The 13,855-nt window shown below is 49.1% G+C and overlaps 1 protein-coding gene across 3 annotated transcripts in view; it reads left to right on the top strand.

The window, feature by feature from the left end:
• The first annotated feature begins 3,445 nt into the window (after positions 1-3,445).
• Bach2 (BACH transcriptional regulator 2) overlaps positions 3,446-13,855 on the top strand; it is a 345,285-nt gene continuing 334,875 nt past the window's right edge. For 2 of the 3 annotated variants that reach the window (XM_021160930.3, XM_029476474.2), the window contains exon 1: positions 3,446-3,636. The gene's annotated coding sequence lies outside the window, so the exon portion shown is untranslated. Of the gene's footprint in view, positions 3,637-9,923; positions 12,703-13,855 lie in introns of those variants that run through there. The other variant, XM_029476473.2, reaches the window with a different exon arrangement.

The following is a 13,855-nucleotide window of genomic DNA, read 5'->3' as shown; positions in this document are numbered from 1 at the left end:
TCATCTGAACGCCTGCTGGTACCCACCCCCCACCCCACCCCTGGGCTCTCTTGCCTGCTACTCTCCTTTCTGTTCTCAGGCACTGTGGCTCATTGGATGCTAAGTCTACTTTACCCAAAGACCTCTGCATCAGTCTTGAAATCTGAAAAGCTTTCCTCCCAAGACAGCTGGAGGGACTGTCCTCTTGCTGTGTTCACATCTCCACTTGAAAGTTCCTTCAGTTAAGAGACTTATCTGACCCAGTCATCTAACCTAAGAGCAGCACCAACAACATCACTCCTGTGTTTGCTACACACACACACACACACACACACACACACACCCCAACTGGCTATTGTACCATACGACCCAATGACATAGCATAGAGTTTGGCTCCTTGTCTCTCTGTCCCCATCCCAGTCTGACCATGAAGATGGTTCCACATAACTTCAACAACTGCTCAACAAATCCACATTCTTATCTCAAAGCCACCGTTCTCCCCAGCGTCACCTGCGTCACCTGCGCACTGCTGAGGAACAGTTTGGCAGCCTAGCCGTCTTAACATGTGGTGTTGAAAGAATAAGTGACGGCCATAGTTCCAGGAGCTCAGCTCAGTGGCGACTGAGCTCCTCACAGCAGAGCTCCCTTAGGCAGCTTGGCTCCTCCTGGCTTTGGATTTGGTAGTCTTGTTCTTAGCCTCCCACTTCTTTCTGTGTTGACAGATTGCCCTGCTGTGCCTCCTTCAATTCTGCCTCCTGCTTTGTCTTAAGAAAAACCACCATCTTGTCTTAACACCATCACCCCCTACCGAGTGCTTTCCTCGCACAGAGCAAGGACCGAGGAAAGCTTTACCATTTAAAAACCATATCATGCTTAGAAAAAAGTTCGTTTTCAGGGTCAAACCCACAGGTAATTGTGGAGGGAGAAGAAAAGTTTGTTCAAAATGGTTGAATGTTCCAGGCATGGGACTGAAATTGACCTCTACTCGGGTTACTGGCAGCAATACACAGGGAGAAAATCTTGCATCTGTTTCCCATTGTACACGCCTAAAGGGCACAACCCAGAGACTGGCCCGCAAGCAGGGCGAAGGTGCTGAGGCTGCTTGCAGACTGACCTCCATGGCAGTCCAGGACGTGGCTTAGCATTACTATTTCATGGCTATTTCTGAGTGTGGCTTCTGGAGTTTAATCCAAAGAACTTACTTCTAACTGCTGAAAATTAAAATAGAACAACTAACAACCCCCTATTTGTCTCCTTCAACCTCCCAAAACACAAAGATTTTGTCTTCTTCACAGCCATAGAAGAGAAGACTACAGAACCTCTGCAAATGAGTTTTTTTTTTTTTAATGTATTTTCCCTCTTTAGGCAGGTTGACTAAAGAAGAGCACCACTAGCTATTGTTGAAACGCTCTGACTCTAGAAAGGAGAGGGATAAGATCAGTTGGTGGCAATAACTCCCTGCTTACCTTCCTTACGTCAGTGTCCCAGCTGTTCTATACAACCTAGCAGGCACAGACTGCTTGCTAAAATATGCCTATAAACATTCTCATTGGTTCTCTATGAACCTGGTTATAAAGGTTCTCCAGCCTGGCTCATATAAGAAAACATTTATTGATGCTATTAAAATGCATAAAGCTTAGCCCAGCATGGTAGTGCATGCCTTTAATCCCAACACTCAGGTGACAGAGGCAGGTGGATCTCTGAGTTCCAGGCCAGCCTGGTCTACAGAGTGAGTTCCAGGAGTCTACGAATAGAAACTGTCTCAAAAAAAAAAAAAAAAAAAAAAAAAACAACAAATTAGTAAGTTAATTAATAAAATTTTAAAAATGCATAAAACTTTTAACCAATACATGTTTTAAAGTATGAGAACCACCAGAAGAACCACCCATGCCGTAAGAAACTATCTAGCAATGCAGACCAGAATTGGTATTATGTCCTTGCCGGGAGTTTGGGTAGAACTTGCCAAGCACAGCGTTTGTTTCAAAGGGGACAAGACAGGAAAATAAGACCCAGAGCTCCAGTCTGTGCCTCACCTGAAAGCAGAATCGGGTACCCAGGAAAGTTGGACAGCAGTTAGAAAAAATAGTGTAGGCACTGTCACCCTACACGGGGCTCTTGCTTAGTTTTCCACAGACATTTCTACTGGAGCCTTTCAAAACTAAGTCCTCAAGTGCTGGCGGCTGGAGCAACACTTTGGATGGTATCACAAGACTCCCAGAGCGATGCTTCCTGGCTTCCTCGGCATATGCCAATGCCCATTTTACAGGGGGATTTATGATCCTTCTCTCAGTAGAGCCAGCCAAAGTTTTATAATCTTCATTAAAAGCCAGCACCACGTGTAATAATATGAAACGCTGCCCTACACGGGGTAGAGGGGCAAGTTATAGGTGCTTAGGGAAACATGGTAGTTTCCTGGCCTTGGCAAAGGATGAGGTTGCAGGCACCAGCACAGCAACTAACACAACCTTACTTTATTGCCAATGTACCTTCAACCTAAGTCCTAATTACTTTCTTTAAATTTTCAACTAACACCAAGCCTATGGTGGCTTAATGGGGCAACAGCAACCTGACAGCATTCAGAGGGGCAAGCAAGTGACAGCCGTGGAAACTCAGTGGAAGCTGAGGTTAAGATGGAAAGAGACTCTAAGATCTTTTAGACTGGGAAATATATAGCTCTTGGTGGCTGGAGGTCCCCCTCCATGGGGTAGGCCTTTAAAGAACTCTTCTTGGGTAGGGAGCCGCTCTTCTCAAGGCCCACTTCCCATAAAAGGGGCCCCGATTCAGCTTTCCAGGGGTTCATGGCTCATCTTGTCCAGCTCCTTCAGGGAAGCTGTAGTCGGCCCCTGAATGTCAGGTTCCAGGTCGGCTTTCCCTTTGATGAAGTGCCCACGCCTCTGGCGACCTCCCCACGTGCCACACTGGCCTTCGCAGCTCTCCCAACCCCACCAGCCCCACAAGCCCTGACTTTCAAGGCCCGGGCAAAGAGAGGCGGAGCTAGGCAGTCATCCGGGCGGGGAAGACAGGGCTCTTCGGGCCGCGCGGCCCGCACAAAGCCTGGAGCCCGGCGTCCGCGGCGGCGAGAGGCGCGCCCCCTCCCCGAGCCAGCGGGCGAAGCGCGCGCCCGCCAGCCGGAGCCCGAGCCCCGAGAGCGCCATTCGCCGAGAAGCTTACGCCAGTCACCCGGCGTACCGCGCCCCAGCGGCCGGGGAGGTGCGCTGCCCCGCTCCCGTAAAGTTATTGTGAATGGGGAGCGGGTGACGTCAGCGCCGAATGTCAACAATGTAGCGATTGAGAGTGTGGGCGTTCCGGGAGAGCGCGAGCCGCGCGGCGCAGCCAGCAGCCCCGCCGCCGCCGCCTCAGCAGCAGCCCCGCGGCCGCGCACCGGGCTGCGGTCGCCCCTGCGCCCGGCTTCGCCCGCCGCCCCTCCCTCGCGGCCCGCGTCCCCCCTCTCCCCCGTCGCCCCCGCCGCGCGCGCCGCTCCCCTCCCCCTTCCCGGACTCGGGGGGCTGCGAGCGAGCGAGCTGCCATGTGATGCGCATCCCCTCCGCCTGCTCTCAGTGACCCCAGGACCGCCCACCACGCCGGCGGCCGGGAGGGGGCTGCGGGCTGGGAAGACGCGGGCAGGACCGGCGCAGGGGGACGAAAGTTCCCGGGAAGGTGAGTGCCAGACCGGGCCGCGGGGCCGAGGCGACGCAGCGGGGCAAGTTTGCACGGGGAGCGGGCGAGCGGGGCAGCGGGCGGCGTGGGGCCGCGGCGGGCAGCGAGTCCGGAGGGCGAACGGCCGCTCCCCGCCCACGGCCGCCTTATGGCATTTTCTAGGAACGGGAAAGGGGTGGGAGCCGAGCGGAGGACGCGGCGGCGGGGCGCGCTCTCCCGCCTGCCTGTTTACGGCGGGCGAGGCGGCATTGTATTTTGCTCGCGTCGCCGGGTGTTTTGGAACAGCAGGGGGAGGAGGAGCCGAGGGTAATAAGTCAGTCGTGGGGCGGGAGGGCGGGTGGGGAGAGCAGCGCCGCCGGAGCCGCAGCAGCTGTCAGACCCATGGCCCTGCCTCCGGCCCCAGCCCGCGCTCCGGCCAGCCCGGGTGGCCTGGTCCCTCCCTGCCCACCGCACCCCCGCGCGCGGCCGTTCCGCGAAGACCGCGGCTCTGTGGCTCTGCGGCTCTGTGGCTGTGCGCTCAGCTGTCAGCCGCCGCAGAGTGGCTCGGATGACCGCGCCGGGCGCTAGAAAGAGGCAGCCCGGGTCCTCGGGCGCAGACGTGCCCAGGGGAGCTCAGGGCTTCCGAGAGGGGACACCTTGCAACCGCTTTCTCCCCAAGGTCCTAGAACACACATCCACACCTGTGTGCCAGTCTCTCAATCCCCAGGGCTCCACCCAAGAGTCGAGTTTAAGGAAGGGACAACTCGCTGCACCTCCCCGCACCGCGGCCCTCGCAGTTCACCCACCCACCGGGTGTTCGGCAGCGAGCGGCACCGAGAGGGCGGCGGGCGGCGGGCGGCGCTCATGGACTACCCCAGGTGCCCGCGAGAGAGGACTTGGATTCAGCATCTGGGCTGGGCGAGGATTTGCAGGAACTTAGAGGAAGCCCGCAGGGCGGCGCGTGTCTGAAGAGCCGCACATCCCAGGCCCCCGGGGTCGTGGGCACATTGAATCTCCCGAGCCTCCTCTTGCATTCATGCAAGTTTGGCAACTTGGGCGAAGTTCCTGCCAGGCTGTGGTCCGGGTGGTTTTGTGTGTGACCCAACAAGATGCTCCTCTCATTCCTCGGGTCCAGCCACTGCTGTCGCTGCCTCCTGGAACGAGAGGGGCTGGAGCGTCCCACCCCCGATACCCAACTGCGACTTGCAGAGGGCAAGTGGGCGGCCAGGCAACGCGTTCCTGGATTTTCACCTTCGCTGTCTAGTGTCATAGTCTCTCACTCTGTTAATTTCATCTGCTGAGTGTATTTAACTAAAAAGGGTAATTACTTTAGATAAAAATGCTTCCTCGCCTAGTGGGAACCTTGGCGGAGATACTGCCTAATGAGATTTTTTTCTTTTTTCTTTTTTTTTGCTTTTGTCTGTTTAAGAGTAAAATTAGAGATGTTAACTCTGATAACGGTTTTCTCAGATCATTAAAATGTATCATGTAGGAAATTGTCGCACCGCTAAAGCTCAGGCTGACTAGAAAAGCTAAGCTTGAACTGTCTTGTGCCACTCCTCTTGAAGAGATGGCTATTTCCGCAAGGCAGCGGGCGACTTGCTTAATGTGAGGTCATCTCATCCTGAGCCTCTAACAGCTTGCCAGTGGACGGCCCTTTTCATTCTTGCAGGTAATAAACGTGGTGGAAAAAAAAAAGACACCTTGTTAGAATTAGTCTTGCCAATTCACAGTGTTGCAGCCAAACTGCTCCAGTGAACGATCTGTCAGTGTCTCTATTGTAATTCAGTTTTCCAGGAGCTTATAATCACCACAAAACTTTGTATGGCTTCTCCTGTTCTGTACCTTAAAACTATTGATCACCCACTTTGGCACTATTTACTATGTTTGAAACCCAAAGTCATTCAAATGAAGGTGGGCAGGGTCCAGAAATGAGATCTGCCGCCATAAAATAGTTTGGTTAATATTTACATTTTGTATTTTAAAGGGCTTCAGGTTTGCCACCTGGTAATCTAAATGTTTGAATAAATTCTTTGGTTATCAAGGGGGTTGGAATGTCAGTTTGTACAGATTTGTTTTCCTCCTCAGGTGTATGATGTCTAAGTGTCCTAGCTAGATTGTAAGCACCCCAGGTAGGTAGTTCTTAGTGCTTTGTGTATTGTGTGTCAGAATCTGCCACCGAGCAAGAGTGAGGCAGAAAGAGTCGGAGGGAATCAAATAGCCCCTAATTTACTTTCAGTGCTACCTGTGTCTGGGAGGCTGCCTGGGAGGCTGCCATGTATTCTCTTTCCATTGAATTATGCCCTTTGACTCAGAATCTTCAGGCAATTCCCTTCCAGCCACTCACCTCTGGCTGCTGTGTGAGGGGCTTAATTATTTGCAAACTGCCTTGAAATCCCAGGATGAAAGGCACCGAATAAGTGCAAAGTATTGTTATTCAGATATGGAATTTAATGATCCATTACAGTTCATCAGGAAAATGCACTTTGCCGTGATGGGAGGAAATGTTTCCACCTGATGGAGGGTAATAATAAGTGCTTAAAAGTAGGTTCAGATTACAGATGAGACAATTAACTCGAGCCATGTGCTCTTCAATTTGTTGCAATTCATTTTGTGATCAAAGTGAGTTACAGGGTGCCAGATGGTCAGGTTCACGTTCAAATCTCTCTCAAGCCAGCCCTGCACTTCTGTGCCCATGGTCAGCCCAGCCAATGGGACACAGTAATTCATTAGTGACTGGGAGCTCCATTCCTCGGAATCTGTGATGCAGCCTCCTGCGATGCCAACAGAAGGGTCCAGGCCAATCAGTTTTGCTGGGAGCAGTTTAATTTCACTTGGATTAGCTCTTGCTTAGCATCTCTGGTATGGATCCAGTCCTAACAAGGAAGAAAGAGACCCTTGGTCTCTCTAGCACACTGCTCTGGGCTTTAAACCTCCATTGGATTTCAGAGACTTAGTGTCTGGTTTGCTTCAAAGGCTGGCCTGACTGTTGAATGAGTGAGCCAGTGCTTAGGTAAATTAGCACCTTGCTGATTCTCTGGAGCAGGGGTAGGATCGTGGGATGGAGTGAAGAACAGCCTCCGAGGCCAGGACCAGGGCATCTGCACACTGCTCTGCCCTCTCTTGCTCAAATAGCACACACCTGCTTTAAAATTATGTCTTTGCCTCTTCAAGATCTTAAATCATAAACAAAGAAAGGGGCCTCATTTCCACTTTCCACCACATCCCTCAAACTGTGCATCTGGTCCTGATGAGGAGAGGGCATAGTATAGGGGGTGTGGGGGGCAGCCACTTCTAAGCCCTTGTCTGCTGTTGCCAGGCAGGGTGAGTGTGAATGCAGGCTTTGTGCTGCCAGGTCCCTTGCCTGATCCCGGTTGTCCTGTGGAATCCGGGTTGTCCCTGTTGGTGAGAATGTCTGTAGGAACTTGGGCTGGACCAGAGATGGCTCAGTGGATAAAGGCACTAGGGCGCCAAGTCTGACTAGCCTGAGCTCTTGAGTTTGGAGAGTACCAATTTCTGAAAGTTGCTCTCTCTCTCTCTCTCTCTCTCTCTCTTTCTCTCTCTCTCTCTTTCTCTCTCTCTCTCTTTCTCTCTCTCTCTCTGTGTAAGTTAAATAAACAAACATAATTTTTAAAGCTGCAGGTGGCCTATACTGAGTACTACTTAGTATACTAAAACATCTTGTTGTTTAATATTTTCAGACTTAATAATCTAGTCTCTGAAGTCTGACACATAGTGGATAATTTGTAGGCCTCTACCGGAGTAGTTGTACAGTGGTCAAGAAACCAGAAAGGCTTAAGAACAATGGCGGTCCAAATTAACATCTAGTTCAGGAATCACTACCTTCCTTTTTAAAATAGAAACTTCGGTCTAGAAGATTAAGTACTTAGTTCCATGGGTACAGTGTTACCCTGCAGGTAGCTAACCCATTGTTTGTGAACTACCCAGCTTCTTTACATTGTTGCGACCAAAGTAGAGTAACTTCCTGTTTAGTGCCTGAAGACTGCCATATATGCTTGCACTTGGGGACACTTGGTTAAAACAGTAGGTTTGATTTATTGATTGTTCATGCTGTGCAGAGAGTACTAAGTTCTTCACCTCCATGTGTCTCACTGACTCATAGAACAACCTGTGAGGTAGGGGCTCTGCTGGTGAGGTAGGTGCTCGGCTGGTTCTTGAGAACTGGCAAGTTGTGATTCGAACTTTTGAATGTCTGCTCCTAGAGCGTTCAGCCTGCTGCCTGTGGCCCCGCACTGTGCTATGAGGGTCTCTGAATGCAGTTCAACACAAAACCGAAACTTTTACTTAAAACCTTAGGGACATTTTTTTTTTTTTTAGAACTCTATTGTGAGGTTCTCAACAGTGTATAGTGTCATGTTGGAATGTCAAAGGGTTGGATTAGCCCAGGGCTTGTTTTCCCAGTCTGAAATACACAATCCTGCCCAAGTCAATGACTGGATTGCAGTGTGGCGAGATCTGCAGCCCAAGGAGAACACAACCCCAGCCTCCTCGGCTGTGGAGCAGGAACAGTACGAGATGTAACGCGCACGTTTGTCAACTCCTGCAGTTCAGGCAGCAAGCCCTCTCCATGCTCCTCTGTGTTCTGCTTTCCATCTGGGCATTGCAGAGACTTCAGTGACATCAGGCCCTCCCAGAGGCACTCAAAGTTCAGAAGTCAGGGCTGATGGCAAACACTGGAACGTCTGTGCGGGCGCTTTTGACAGAGCTGGAGCTGTCTTAGGAAAAGCGGTACCAGTCATGGAACGGAGAGAGAAAACTCTGTCTTATCAGTGACAATACATGACAGAATATTTAATATGTATTAAAATTCTATGTAAATATTTACAAAAATTACAAACAATGTGAACTAAACATTTTTACAAATTCAGCAAGGTTGCTCAAAATGTTACTCATTTTTCTTTTTTCTGTTTAGTTTTGGAAATATTTAACAGAGAAGTTATTTGTCAGGATTTTCCTTCAAGTTTAAATTTTTTCCCCTTTCTTGTTTAATTCAGGTGTGAGTCTCCTTAAAGCTGAAAGTTAACCTTACAGTCAACATGCTGCCCCCTTAAAGAGGGACATAGTCTCAGAGTCTTTATCCCGCTGCCCTCTCAAGAGCTCCTTCATTCCGAAAGAATATGTAGCTGGAGGCCACGAGTGGCCCCACTTCAGAACTCTGGCAAACTTGGCTTTGTCTTTCCTTGAGCTTTTTTTTTCCCCCACCAAAATAATGAATGTCCCCAATCAGAAAGCGTTTCACGTACCCGTTCATACTAGTCTCTGGAATTTCAGCCAAGATGCCTCTCAGTCTTCCCAGTGACTTCATAATCACAGTGCTTCCAGCCTAGTCCCCTGGTTAGCATCTCCTTTGTTCCTTTGCCTGATCATGACTTGCCGTTTGGTTTCAAGATGTGTCATTTTCCTCCTGGCCTTCTGTTTTCTTCCCAAGGGCTTCGGGACCCACGGCCGCTGTACAGGACCCACGGCCTGCTTCCCTGTGATCCATCCGTCCTGGGCTTTCCTCTTCCCCAGGCGTTAGCCTGACCCTCTAGCTCTCATTGCTCTTCTGGTCCTTCCTGAGCCTGCAGCTGATACAGGCAGGCTTTGGTTCATTTCAGAAGAAAGCATTGGCATGTGCAAGTTCCCGTCACTGTGGTCTTTATCCCCTGCGCCTTCTCTCTGCCCTGTCACTTTGGGCAGATACTTCAGAAGTTTGCTGGGGACCAGCATTGTCTAACCTGTAGCCCTTCTCTGACTCCAATAGTGACTTCCATTCCACCAAATGAGCAAATGAACAGGTGAATATGTGTGCTTGCTAACTCTGCAAGTGTTCCAGAAGCCATAGATTGCCCTGCCCTCCTTTGGTTTTTCCGAGACAGGGTTTCTCTGTGCAGTTCTGGCTGTCCTGGAACTCATTCTGAAGACCAGGCTGGCCTCAAGCTCAGAGATCCTCCTGCCTTTGCCTCCCAAGTGCTGGGATTAAAGGCGTGCAGCACCACTACCTAGCCTAGAAGCGGTAAATTGTTAGCAGTTTTAATTTTCATCCCAGACAGTACTGTTTATGGATGCTATCTTTTTTTTTAAGATTTATTTATTTATTTTATGTATATGAGTACACTATAGCTGTACAGCTGGTTGTGAGACTTCATGCGGTTGTTGGGAATTGAATTTTAGGACCTCTGCTTGATCTGGTCAACCCTGCTCACTCCATCCCTGCTCGCTCCGGCCCAAACACTTATTCATTTATTATTATAAATAAGCTGTCTTCAGACGCACCAGAAGAGGGCGTCAGATCTCATTACGGGTGGTTGTGAGCCACCATGTGGTTGCTGGGATTTGAACTCAGGACCTTCGGAAGAGCAGTCAGTGCTCTTACCCGCGCTGAGCCATCTCACCAGCCCCTGAAACTATAATCTTTAAAGGCAAATGTCACATGCATTCATCACAGACGTGCAGTGTCTCTTACTGTGGCTGGTGACCCAGTCCCGGCCCTGGCCCTTAAGTACACGATGTAGTTGGAAGACTTTCTAGTTGATACAGCCAGCACATTCTAACTTGTGTAAAGGGGAAACATGCCATCCTCCACGGGCTAGAGTGGGGATTTGACCTGGTCAGATGGTTAGGGATGCTGCCCACCCATAGGTATGAGTTTCAGACAAGGTCATTTTAAAACCTGGGGCTTGCTGTTTTCCTCCAGCCTCCTGATCCTATTAATTCACATCTATCTCTGGCCCTTTGGAGTATTGTGCAACCCACGGTGTAACCCCTGGGGCCATTTTGGCAAACGATAGTCTTGTCTACAGAGTCCAGAATTGATTTATTTGCCACTGCCTTTAGAACTGGATGAAAACAGAATTGCTAATTGCCCAAAGTACACTCCTGTTCCTACTAGGAAAAAAGTACAAGATAACATTCGAGTTAACATTGTTACTTTGAGCATTTTAACAACATTGTTACTTTGAGCATTTTAACAACATTGTTACTTTGAGCATTTTAACAACCTTTGACAATATTTGAATGACCAGAAGCTACTTGGACGTTTCCTTTGATCAAATGTCATGTGTTAGACCTATGCAAAGATGGTTCATGAAAATGTGGGTCTAGCTTCTAAGAAGCCCCAAACTTTCCGGATGGGTGGAGAAAGGAGGGGGCAGTAGGATTTGCTACCAAGAATGATTTGGGGCCTTTCTTGGAAGCTTAACTTAAAACTGGTCACCTAGGATGCATGCGCGAGCACCTCTGTTTTCCCCTGTATATGTGTTGCCTGCATGAACTCAGTCATCCTAATAACTTGGGGCAGAATCATGGATGGCAGCAGGTAGTGCTTGGGAAAGCAGGGACTGGGCAGGAGATATCTGAGGCAAGCAGGAGCCACCATGCTGCGTGTCCCCCTCTCTCCATCTTCAGTGGGACCTCTGTTGCTGATATCAGGAGTGGATATTTAGGCAGCACACTCTGAAATACTGGCTGTTTTCTTGACTTGACATCTATCCAAAAGACAAACTTGAAAAACAAAACAAACAAACAAACAAAACCAATTTCTCTGGGAACCTGAATTGAATGTGTATCTCCAGTCAGCCTCGTGATTCACTTTCTAATAACTGTGTTCCTCGGATCTGACCTAATAAGCATCTGAAAGTAAAAGTGATAACACAGGAGAGCCAAAGATAAAGAGGTAGAACATGGATCCTGTTTCTCCATCCTCAGAGTTTATCTCAGTTCCTCACACTCCGTCCTCTTAATGGCTGAAGAATTTGCTATTTGAGGTTTTTTGGTGAGAGAAGGGGGTAAAAATTGAAAGCAATGATTCCTCTAATCCTGGGAGCACTCTACCCTGGGAGCACTCTACCCTGGAGGAAGAATGGCATTCTTGACCAATTCCATTAGCGTTCCTAATTGGGAATGTTAGCAAGCAGTGACAGAGAAAGTAGTGACCTTTGTCCCCATTCGAGGCAGTTTCAGGAAGAGATTATCTTGCCAGATTAGCATGTTGCAACTTTGAGCTGGAGATCTGAATGGGTTTGAAGGACTCTGCTTGGCAAGTGTCCCAGTTACCTGGGGTTTGTGAGGGTCAGGGCTGTGTGCTTACTCAGCGCCACTCTGCCTGGACTGGACAGCAAATTGACACTGCAGTCGAGAGGCATTCTTGGGGCTGCCTGAACCTTAAGTGCACGGGAAAGGCTCAGTTTGGGAAATAATAGAGCGTATGAACGTACTGTGGCTCATTTCTTTTTAGCAATGAGTTCAAAATTTGGAGATAGCTAAATGCGGAGATACTTAGTGTGTCAGTGTTGGAGGTTTTAAGTGATTAAAAAAATCAGGCAGATGAGTGCATGAAGATTTCTATGCAAACAATGATGAGCTTAAATTAAAGCTGCTGATTTAGTGGGAGAATTACTCGCATTGATTTGTAGAATATCTATATGGGTTCAAGATTCCATATTATGCAAATGAATAAACCCTGAAGAGTCAAACTGAAGGGAAAAAAAAAAGAAATTATCTGTGAAAGATATTATTACCATTCAGTGAGAGGAAAATGTAGACACATTTCAAATTAACCCTTCCTTCGCACACATTCCATGGGATGACGAGCATTGGGGACAGCAGTCCTTATCAGAATTGTAAGGAAGCTAGGCAGGCATGTTGCCATCAGTTCCCAGAATCCTCTTGCAGCCACTTCCAGGTTACACTCTGTTGCCTTTGGCTACCTGGTGTGATAGCCAGTTCCTGCCCTTCTGACCTCATGCCAGTATCAGAAAGGGATTGTATAAATAGCGTTTTAGGAGGAAATTGGTTGCTCAGCATACCCAGTGCACCACTTTGGTGAGATGTCAGCATTTGAGCGGGAGATGGGCAAAAGAGGAAGCCTGGAACTTTCCACTGTGGTGATCAGCTGATGGTCTCTGTGCCATGGTGAGCAAGGGGGTCTCGTCAGGAGCTCAGCACCGGCAGGAAGTGGAGACAGGCCGATCAGAGGACACAACCACAGTAAAATGAAGATGTAAAACACAGCTGATTTTTCACGATCTGTTTATCTGGGAGCTTCACCTGTGAGACGCTGGATTTGAATTCTTCTGCCTGTCACAGGTGTGTCATGTGACATTTAAACTCATCTTCAAGGGGGAAACAACGTGGCCAAGGGTTTGGGATTTTTGTCAGTTAATGGCAAACATCCTCTGAAATTATCCTTGAATTCATGAATATTATGGTGTGGGGAGGCCGTGCATCCAACTTCTTCCACCATCCTCTCCACTCCCCTCCCCCCAGTTTCATTGATAAAAATGGGCTGAGGAAATTATTTCAGAATTGGTTTGACCTCTTCTGTTAGCACAGTGGTGCTCTCTGGACATGAAGAGAGGCTGACTGGTTAAGGGAGCAGTGCTTGTTTTAGATAAAGCCCTTGCTGGTAAACAACTCCTGGGGGATGAAGTCAGAGCTGCTTGCTACCCCTCCAACAACCATGCTATGTTGGGTTGGTGGCGCCATCTAGTGCCAGCCTCTGGAACTGTGCTGGACTCGGTCTTTCTCATCGTGATAATAGGGTGCGGAGAGGCTTTTCTGCCCAAGGGTAGTTCAGTGGAGAGTGCGCTCTAGTTCCTGAGGATAAATATACCTCCATCGTCCTTTCCCCGACTCCACAGCCCTCAGAACCCTTTCCTTCCTATCCTTCTCTTCCTTTTTTCAACTCTTCCTGAGTCCTTCTCCTCCCCCTTCTTCCTGCTCTCTCTCCTCCTTTCCTTAACCTCCTCTTCCTAGTCACCAGCTCTTCTCTTCTCTTCTTTGTTCTCCTCCTCCCTTCATCCTCTTCCTCCTGGGACTAAAATTGTTTGAGAAGCTTGCTATCCGACCCAGTAGAGGATAACTATCAATACTTTTCTTTCCCCTTTGTGCAGAAGTCTCGTGGTAGACTTGGTCCTTCATTCTCTGCTAATTAGACATTTTCCCAGACTCAGTCGGTTGGGGGTGGGGCTGGGGGCCCTCTTCATTCTTTTTGGAGCCATTGTTGCAGTAGTATTTTCCACTTGTAAGTTATACAACCTCCAGTGCACACTTTTAAGCTGGAGTGTTCTGTGGTCTGTCCTGAGATGCCCCCTGATGGGCACATTGCACTTGGCTTTGAGGAAATGCGTTCTGAGTTCCAGACCTTCCATGTGGACTTTGGGATTCTGTGTTAAATGAGAGAGCAGAACTGAAGGCACGTAGGTCAGAGTCTGGCATGAGATGGTCCTGTACCAGCCGC

Source organism: Mus caroli, unplaced genomic scaffold (assembly GCF_978045245.1).
Source record: "Mus caroli unplaced genomic scaffold, Mus_caroli_1 scaffold_6, whole genome shotgun sequence".
Taxonomy (NCBI): Eukaryota; Metazoa; Chordata; class Mammalia; order Rodentia; family Muridae; genus Mus; species Mus caroli.
Note: the sequence above shows the minus strand (reverse complement) of the source record. Positions and strands in the feature narration are given on the sequence as shown.